Source organism: Miscanthus floridulus, chromosome 13 (assembly GCF_019320115.1).
Source record: "Miscanthus floridulus cultivar M001 chromosome 13, ASM1932011v1, whole genome shotgun sequence".
NCBI classification, from domain to species: domain Eukaryota; kingdom Viridiplantae; phylum Streptophyta; class Magnoliopsida; order Poales; family Poaceae; genus Miscanthus; species Miscanthus floridulus.
Genome location: NC_089592.1, coordinates 66,509,559 through 66,517,353, shown reverse-complemented (window position 1 = coordinate 66,517,353; position 7,795 = coordinate 66,509,559). Strand labels below are relative to the sequence as shown.

The following is a 7,795-nucleotide window of genomic DNA, read 5'->3' as shown; positions in this document are numbered from 1 at the left end:
TAGTCGTTTTAGACTATGAGCAAGTACGATAGAGATTCCATTTATCTGGACTGAAGTTCTTTACAGCTATATAATACCACTTTGTCGAAATCCTTTTGAAATTTTTATGTCATGATCATACACTAAAATAAGGTGTCCATCCAAAATTTTAGAAATTTTTATGTCATGATCATACACTAAAATAAGGTAAATCGTTAAGCTATATTGTACTAATTAAAAATCTGGCAAAAAAATGAACATGGAGAAATAAAAAAAAGGAATAAACACGATAAATGTTGACAAACCCCAAAAATTGAAAAAAAACCAAAAAAATTGGCTACCATCGGGTTCAAACCCGGGAGCTCGGGATCAAACTCAAAGGGCCATACCATTGTGCTACTCAAGTGGTTTCATTAGTTCTCGAGCGTAGTCTTTGATAAACAGATCCCGCAATGCCAAAAAAAAAGACCGCAACCTCTCGCGCCTCAAGGCGCCAAAACAATTTCGCTCGTCAAAAAATTCTACCACAAACACCGGTATATTTACTCATTTCCCGCAGTCGTTACCTCCTCGACCACTCGTTCTCTCTTCCCCCCATTTCTCCAACCCTATCCACCGCCGCCGGGACACAACCGCCATCGACGAGCTACGTCCCCGCCCACGAGCTGCGTCCTCGCCGACATCAATCGCCGCATCCCCCTCTCTCTCATCGCCCACCTATCTCGCCCCATCCACCTCTTTCTCGCCTAAACCTAACCCTAACCACCGTCAGATTGTGGGTCGTCGCCGCACTAGATCTGCTTCCCCATCGACTAGGGTTCACCGCACCAGGGTTGCTTCCCCTTTGACGACCACCGACGACGAGCACCTGGTCTACATCCGCAACCTAGCCACAACCGCAATGGTGGTAACAAGGGGACAAGGTAGAAAGCGACCTGCAGAACAAGAACAAGGTAAGCAAAACTCTTCTGTATTGATGAATTCTGTTGTACAATTCTATTGCCCTGGTATCTAGTTAGCTCCATAAGCAGCAGTCAAATTGTATTCTGAATCTTGGATCTGTATTTATGTCTTGATGTGCAATTAGTAATCTATTTTGCACTTGTATTTGTCTGAGATAGAAGCAACAATGATGTTTTCTGAAAGCAATTGTAGTACAATTCTGAAAGTAGCTGTGACTCTTGACTTCAAATAGATTTTGGCATGGTCTGTTTGACCATTTTAATGATCTGGATTTGGATGTAGCAGAGTGCATGCATGTGTGTTGATGGGAAAAGAGTAGTTCAGTACAGGCAATCTTCAAAATTTTCAGATAATTTAGAGTATTTGTGCTTCAGTACAAAAAAAGTTGTACCTCTTACCTCTGACCTATTACTTGTTGCCTATAACCTATCACCTCTTATCCCTTAGCTCTTCAGCAGGCACTACTAGCTCCTACCTCTTATCTATCTAGCATCTAGTATTACTACCTCTTAGTACTTAGTTCACTCCTTTTTATTTTCTAATACACACAATTTGCTTGTTTTTGTAAGAACCTCCAAAAATTGATTATGAGAGACGCCGGGATACACGCGTGGCGAACAATTTAAAGAAGATGCAAGAATTCAGCCTGAAAAATCTATCTACTAAATTTAATAACTCTATATCACAATCTGCATCAAAGAAGGGGGAAAATCAGCAAACAAGAAAACAAATAGTGAAGATTCAGATTCATCGGAGTATCTCCTTGAAGATGATGATCAAGGAGATAGTGATGATGATGACACTGAATCTGATGTGCAGCCACAACCCCTGGCAACTAAGGTGCTTCTTCTATCTTCAAAGTACTGGATGGGGAATATTTGTATTGCATTTGAATGTTTTTAATCTGTTCTTTAATATATGCCCTTGCTTTTAGATGCATCTTGTTTCTTGCATACCTGTTCTTTAATATATGGTCTTGCTTATTAATGCACATGACTTACTTGATTTTTTTCCACAGTATCCTGCAGGGTATAGTTGGAAAGTCCTAGCTTCAAAGAAGAAGAAGATAGGTCCCACCATGGCGCCAGGAGTTAGGGCTAGTAAGAGAGTGAGGGCATCTCAAGGATCACAGGTGCAAACTCCTGAATCCCAAACAAGATCATTAAAAAGGCTTCAACCTTCAGCGAGAGATGGCCAGAATGTAGAGGATCCTACAGATGGTCATGATGAAATACCACCACAAAGGTCTTATACGGATGCAGAGGAAGGCAATGGAGCTGGTGGTTAGGACAATACAGCTGCAGATGAAGTCAGTGGAGCTGGTGCTCAAGACAGTACAGGTGCTGATGAAGACAATGTAGCTGGAGAGGAAGACACTGAAGGCAAGTTATAGTTTATTTGTCATTCAAATATGTCATCTGTTTTGCTTATCTGCATGAAACTAAATCATTTTAATGCAAATTCTATTTTGTAGCTCGTGCACAGCGAGCCCCAAGGAGACCCAGGGCACCCACCAAGGGAACACAGCTGGATAGGATGACAAAAGCTATGGGAAGGAGAATGCCCATAGCTATTGCTGAAGGCAAAAGAAGGCCTCATGAACCTGTTCAAGCAGCCAAGTTTGCATCTGAGGCTGGTGTCATCATTCGGGATAAGGTTCCTGTCCTACCTCATTGGAAAGAATACAAGAGAGACGATCAATATTACAAGAACTTTGTGGGAAAGCTCTCTGTAAGTGCATTACTATTTCTATGGTTAACATGTATATCTGTTTAACCTAAATTGACTAACTAAATATGGAATTGTCATATGACTAGGGGCGCTTGGCCATTAACCCTGACGACAAGCCAACAGAGGAAGCTTGCACCGATATGCTATGCTCTGGGGTGCGACAAATGCGTTATCGGCTCAAGAATAAATACTACAATGGTGTACCTGCAAATGAGATTAGGACAACTTCTCCAGTTGCATGCATGACTGATGAACAGTGGAAGGCACTGGTTGCAAAGTGGTCTGATCCAAAAAACATGGTATGTGGAATCAAGTAGAATCACCGTAAAGTATCTTCTCATTTTAAACCTATGATCTCATCTGACATGCTCATTATCTTGTAGGAATCAAGTGAAAAGAACAAGCAGAATCGCCGTAAAGTCAAGTATCATCAAGCTACGGGTTCTCGCAGCTATGTGGCACACTTACATGCATATGTAAGTAAAGAGTACCCTGTACATATTTGCACTAAACAACTTATTTTGCATTTCATCTGAGAAAACTTTGCTGTAATTGATTATCTATGAAACAGAAAAAGAAGAAAAACAATGCAGAACCAAGCACAAAACAAAATGAAGAACTTGATGCGGTGGAGGCCTTCAAGACCTGCCATACCAGCTCCAAACATGGTCTGGCTGAACTAGCAAGAGAAGCAGTTGTAAGTCACGACATCTGTTTCGCTGTGCCAACAACTATTCATTAATTGGATAATATGTCTTGTTTCAAACATTTTGTATTCTGTCTTTTGCTAAAAACTGGTCATAATCCAATATAGCTAGACATACTTGCTAAATAATAATCCTATGTTGTTGACTTCTACTTGTATTCAGTTACCTGACAACAAATAAAAGACTCATGATTGCATACCTATTTGGCATCAGTTTCTGTCAATGCAGCATAGGTTTTTATTTTTTTAAATACATCTTATGTGATATTTCCTCCTCAAATTAATGCAATAAGTATCAACTAATGATGGGTCATTGCTGTTTTAGTCAAATATGGAAGCTTTGAGGACAGAACCTGTTGCTGAAGGTGAGATAGCAGTGTCTAGTGTGCAGGTTGTGTCCCAGGTGCTCTCCCAGAACAGCTCAAACTTTTTCCTAAAGAGTGTTGGCATCAAACCAGTGCCATCCTCCAAATCATCATCATCAAATGAAAGCGAGCTTCGGGAGAAACTAGCAGCTCAAGCTACGGCTGCTGTACAAGGTGAAATCGATGAACTCAGGAAGAGAAGTGAAGAAGCTGAGGAAAAGCTGGTGAGGACACAAAAGGAGATGGAGGAGTACAAGAAGCTGACAGAGATAAACAACAAGGCAATGGAGGAGAACAATGCGCTGCTCAAGCGTATCTTGGCCATCAACAATGCTTCTTCGACATAAGCGTTGCTCGTAGCTGCTGGTTCATTAAGCAAGGGGTCTGCTGGTGATTTTGTTTATGTAGTAACTTATGTTGCTGGTGGTTGGCAACTTTTTATTATTTCCTGTGATGTTAATGTGAACTAAGATGAAACTAGTAGTTCAAATGTGATGTCTAGTGAGTTATGTGAACCGAGTTTAGAATTGTTGATTAAGTTGTTGGTCATTGGAATACTGGATCTGTTAATTTATGGAAGCTTTTGGTCATTCCAGTATTATTTGCATTCTGTAATGAAATCAGCATGTGCACTTGTGATGAATTATCTGATCTTTCTGTGAAGATTTGGTAATTGATTGTGACAAATTTCTATTTACTTCAGTGATGAAAATGAGAACCTATCACAGCAAGCCTTGTGGCCCAATAAAAATTGGACACATGGACCATCCACATCACTGGCCACATCAGCTGCCATGTGGTCGGACACGTCACCTGCAATGTGGATACGCCACATGGATAAGACATGTCAGCTGCCAGCATGGCAGACATAGTCTAGCCACCTAACAGACGGCAAGTCATGATGAAAAAGGGGCTATATCAATGACAAAAATAGATCGTCATAGAAAGAATACACTTCTATGACGACGGACATTTCGTCATAGAACAAATGCACATCTATGACGAAAATAGACGTTTCGTCACGATAGGTGAAATATGACGCGCATTCAATGACGAATACCATATCGTCACAAATTCGTCATAAACTAATATATGTGACAATTTTGGAGTCTTTAGTGATGAAAGAAGAGCATCATTGATGTACACATCCCTAGTAAGTGACAAGTTGCCATCATGGTCTGAAGTTTGGTGTTCATGCCTCTAAGGAAATGATTCTTCTTCTTCCTATCAGTATTCACATACTCTATAGCATACTGTGACAGGTGATTGAAGCGCCCAACATAGTGCATCATCGGGTGCTCCCCTTGCATAAGAGCCAAAAACTCTTCTAACTTCATGGTCATCACACCATCTGGAATATAGTGTGCCCTGAAGGCATCCTTAAATTCCATCTAGGTGATTTGGTGACCAGCAGGCTATACTGTTGCCAAATTTGCCCACTAGGCACCAGCAGCTCCTCGGAGTTGTTGTGCCACAAACCTTGGTTTCTAAATTTCAGTACAGTGAATCAGCTCAAACTTTTGCTCTATTGTCCTAAGCCAATCGTCAGCTTCTAAAGGCTCTTCTGCCTTAGAGAACATAGGCGGACGTGTGTCAGTAAAATCAATATAGGTTGACTCGTCATTTCCATTATTACAGCGGCCATGATTAGGGTGTGGTGCCTGTTGGTTATGAGCCAATTCCCTTAACAACCTAGCATTCTCTGTCGTTGCATTGACGAGTGCGGCTATGGCATCTGCCATAGTCGGAGGCATTGGTGGAGGATTTGGGATATCATCATTGTCATGCGAGGTACTTGCACCAGCTCGGGTGATAGGATGAGGCATCTGTTAGAGAAACACGTTTATTTACATTATTATTTATTGAAAGCAGTTAAAAGGTTTCATGCTACAAAGGGTTACTTATTTATATTACATGTCTTGTATCCCACAAGACAACCCTGGTTTACTAGAAAAGCAGTAAAGGAACTATTACTACTCCAAGCTCTCAGTCATTAGCGTCTGTGTCCATACCAGATGAAACCTCGTCTTCATCTAAGAAGTACTCTAATTCCTCAGGGTCCTCCTCCTCTTCTTCACCGTGGATTTCTCCTGGATCTACAATTATTTCTTCATCTGTAACTTCACCATCCCCATGAGGAGGATGAAGTTGAGCGTACATCATGTGAACATTCTCATGAAGAATGGCATTGTCCATCTCCAGGTCTTCTACGTAGAACTCCAACTCATGGATGCGTTCATTGGTCGCATCCTCTCGTGTCCAGGCTTCATTCTGCAACTCGGTATTCTTGGTGATGTCCCTTCGCATTTCCACCAGCTTCTCTTGATCTTTGGCATGAGCTCAACGAAGAGTGTTGAGCTCCATGGTAAGGTTCTCGATGTTGGTAGGATTACTTGAAGATCCTTCATCTCCTAAGGTCCTAGAACTTCCTTCACCAAGCTCATTGTTTCGCGTTGCCAACTAGTGACGAGGGACTCCGTGAGGTCCGGTGGACTTGCGTGCGGTTATCTTGGTCTTTTCCATAGCCTATAGAATTTAGGGTAGGACTATAAAAATAGCTTGAGGATAATAGAGGTTAGCAAGAATGGGATTGACATTACTTACCCAACCACTTTTAAGGGGAATTATTATGCAAGGTGTTCAAGCATGATGCATGAATCGATCTTACGAATCAAGGTACAAAAGATTTATATAATCAAAAGTACTAGATTTTTAATATATAGGACAAACCTAATCATATTATCCGCCATGAACTTTCAAATAAGATAGGATTGAGGCTAGATCAGAGGTAAGCAGAAAAAAATTTGAACTTTAAAATATCAAGTTTACTTTCTTTGATCCAAATCCATTTGAAGGTTTTCCAAAGTAACCTACAATGATCTTAGATAGGACCTGCTCTGATACCAGCTATGGCAGAACCTCCTAAGAAATTAGGCCCACGTGCATCTATCGTTGTCTCAACAGACCTCTGATAGCGTACACAAGTTCCCAACAACTTAACAAGTCTGTCGGGTGTCCTCGGGAAACCCGAATCATCCACGAATCTTTCTGAACAGGATCCCAATCACAGACATTGCAGATTACAACAGTTTTCAATATACATACCAGAGATTATAAAGCGAAAGATTTAAGTTTTAATATTACAAACCAGTTGTTTCAAACTTACATAACCATAAGTGTCATACAACCATAGTAGCAGGATAATATTACATTAACATTATTTATTATACAAACTAGTGCCTTGTCCAAAGGCCATTCATCATTCCTCATCGTCATCAACTTCAAACACAGACATGCAACAGGGACCAAAACAAGCCTGCGCATGCGACTCACCTGCAACAAGGGTTAACAAACTCTGAGTACAAAATTACTCAACAAGACTAACCCGACATAAAGGGGGTGTAATATTTTTAGAGATGCAGGTGTTGGGGCAAGGTAAGGATGTAGCAAGATTCAAAAGTTCTTTGCCAAAAGCTTACTATTCTTGATCCTATTTTCAAGTTTTAACCCCTAAGTCTTATTAGTTCATTATCTCAAACTAAGTGTTCATATTCCATGTTCCAATCCTTTTCATTCCATTCCTTTTCTCAAATTTTAGTAATTCACCAGTCCTGCATTATTTCTGTAATGAAATGAGTCTCCATATCCATGGAGCACCGGCAATTCGAATTGATTCAAGTCCCAGCTAGGGATTCCTTATCACACGACATATGTAGAACTTAATCTCCATATATCAACCTCGCTACCGGATCCTCCTATACTAAGCCGTCTCCATGCCATCCAAGAGCACAGCACACCTCAAATCCGGCCACATTCTAGCCACGAGGGTACACGCTACTCCTACCATCTCTCCACTCCTAGTGCGTGGGCATTCGTCTTAGTATCGGATTAGCCGAAGTAGGCTTACCAGAGTATGTGACCAGTACTACAAAGTGTCTCATTCAGAAGATCCACAATGAGTGGCCTTTAAGCGACATAGTCAGCAACATTACCCAATATTCAAGATAAGTCACCCGACTAGTCTCTAGTTCATTCTACTTTCTTTCTTTCT

At 40.9% G+C, this 7,795-nt stretch overlaps 1 long non-coding RNA gene across 1 annotated transcript; it reads left to right on the top strand.

Moving 5' to 3' along the window:
* Positions 1-1,766: 1,766 nt before the first annotated feature.
* Positions 1,767-4,342, top strand: LOC136499014 (uncharacterized). Its single transcript, XR_010769862.1, has 2 exons — positions 1,767-1,802; positions 3,901-4,342. It is a non-coding gene; the product is annotated as an uncharacterized lncRNA (long non-coding RNA).
* The last annotated feature ends 3,453 nt before the right edge of the window (positions 4,343-7,795 follow it).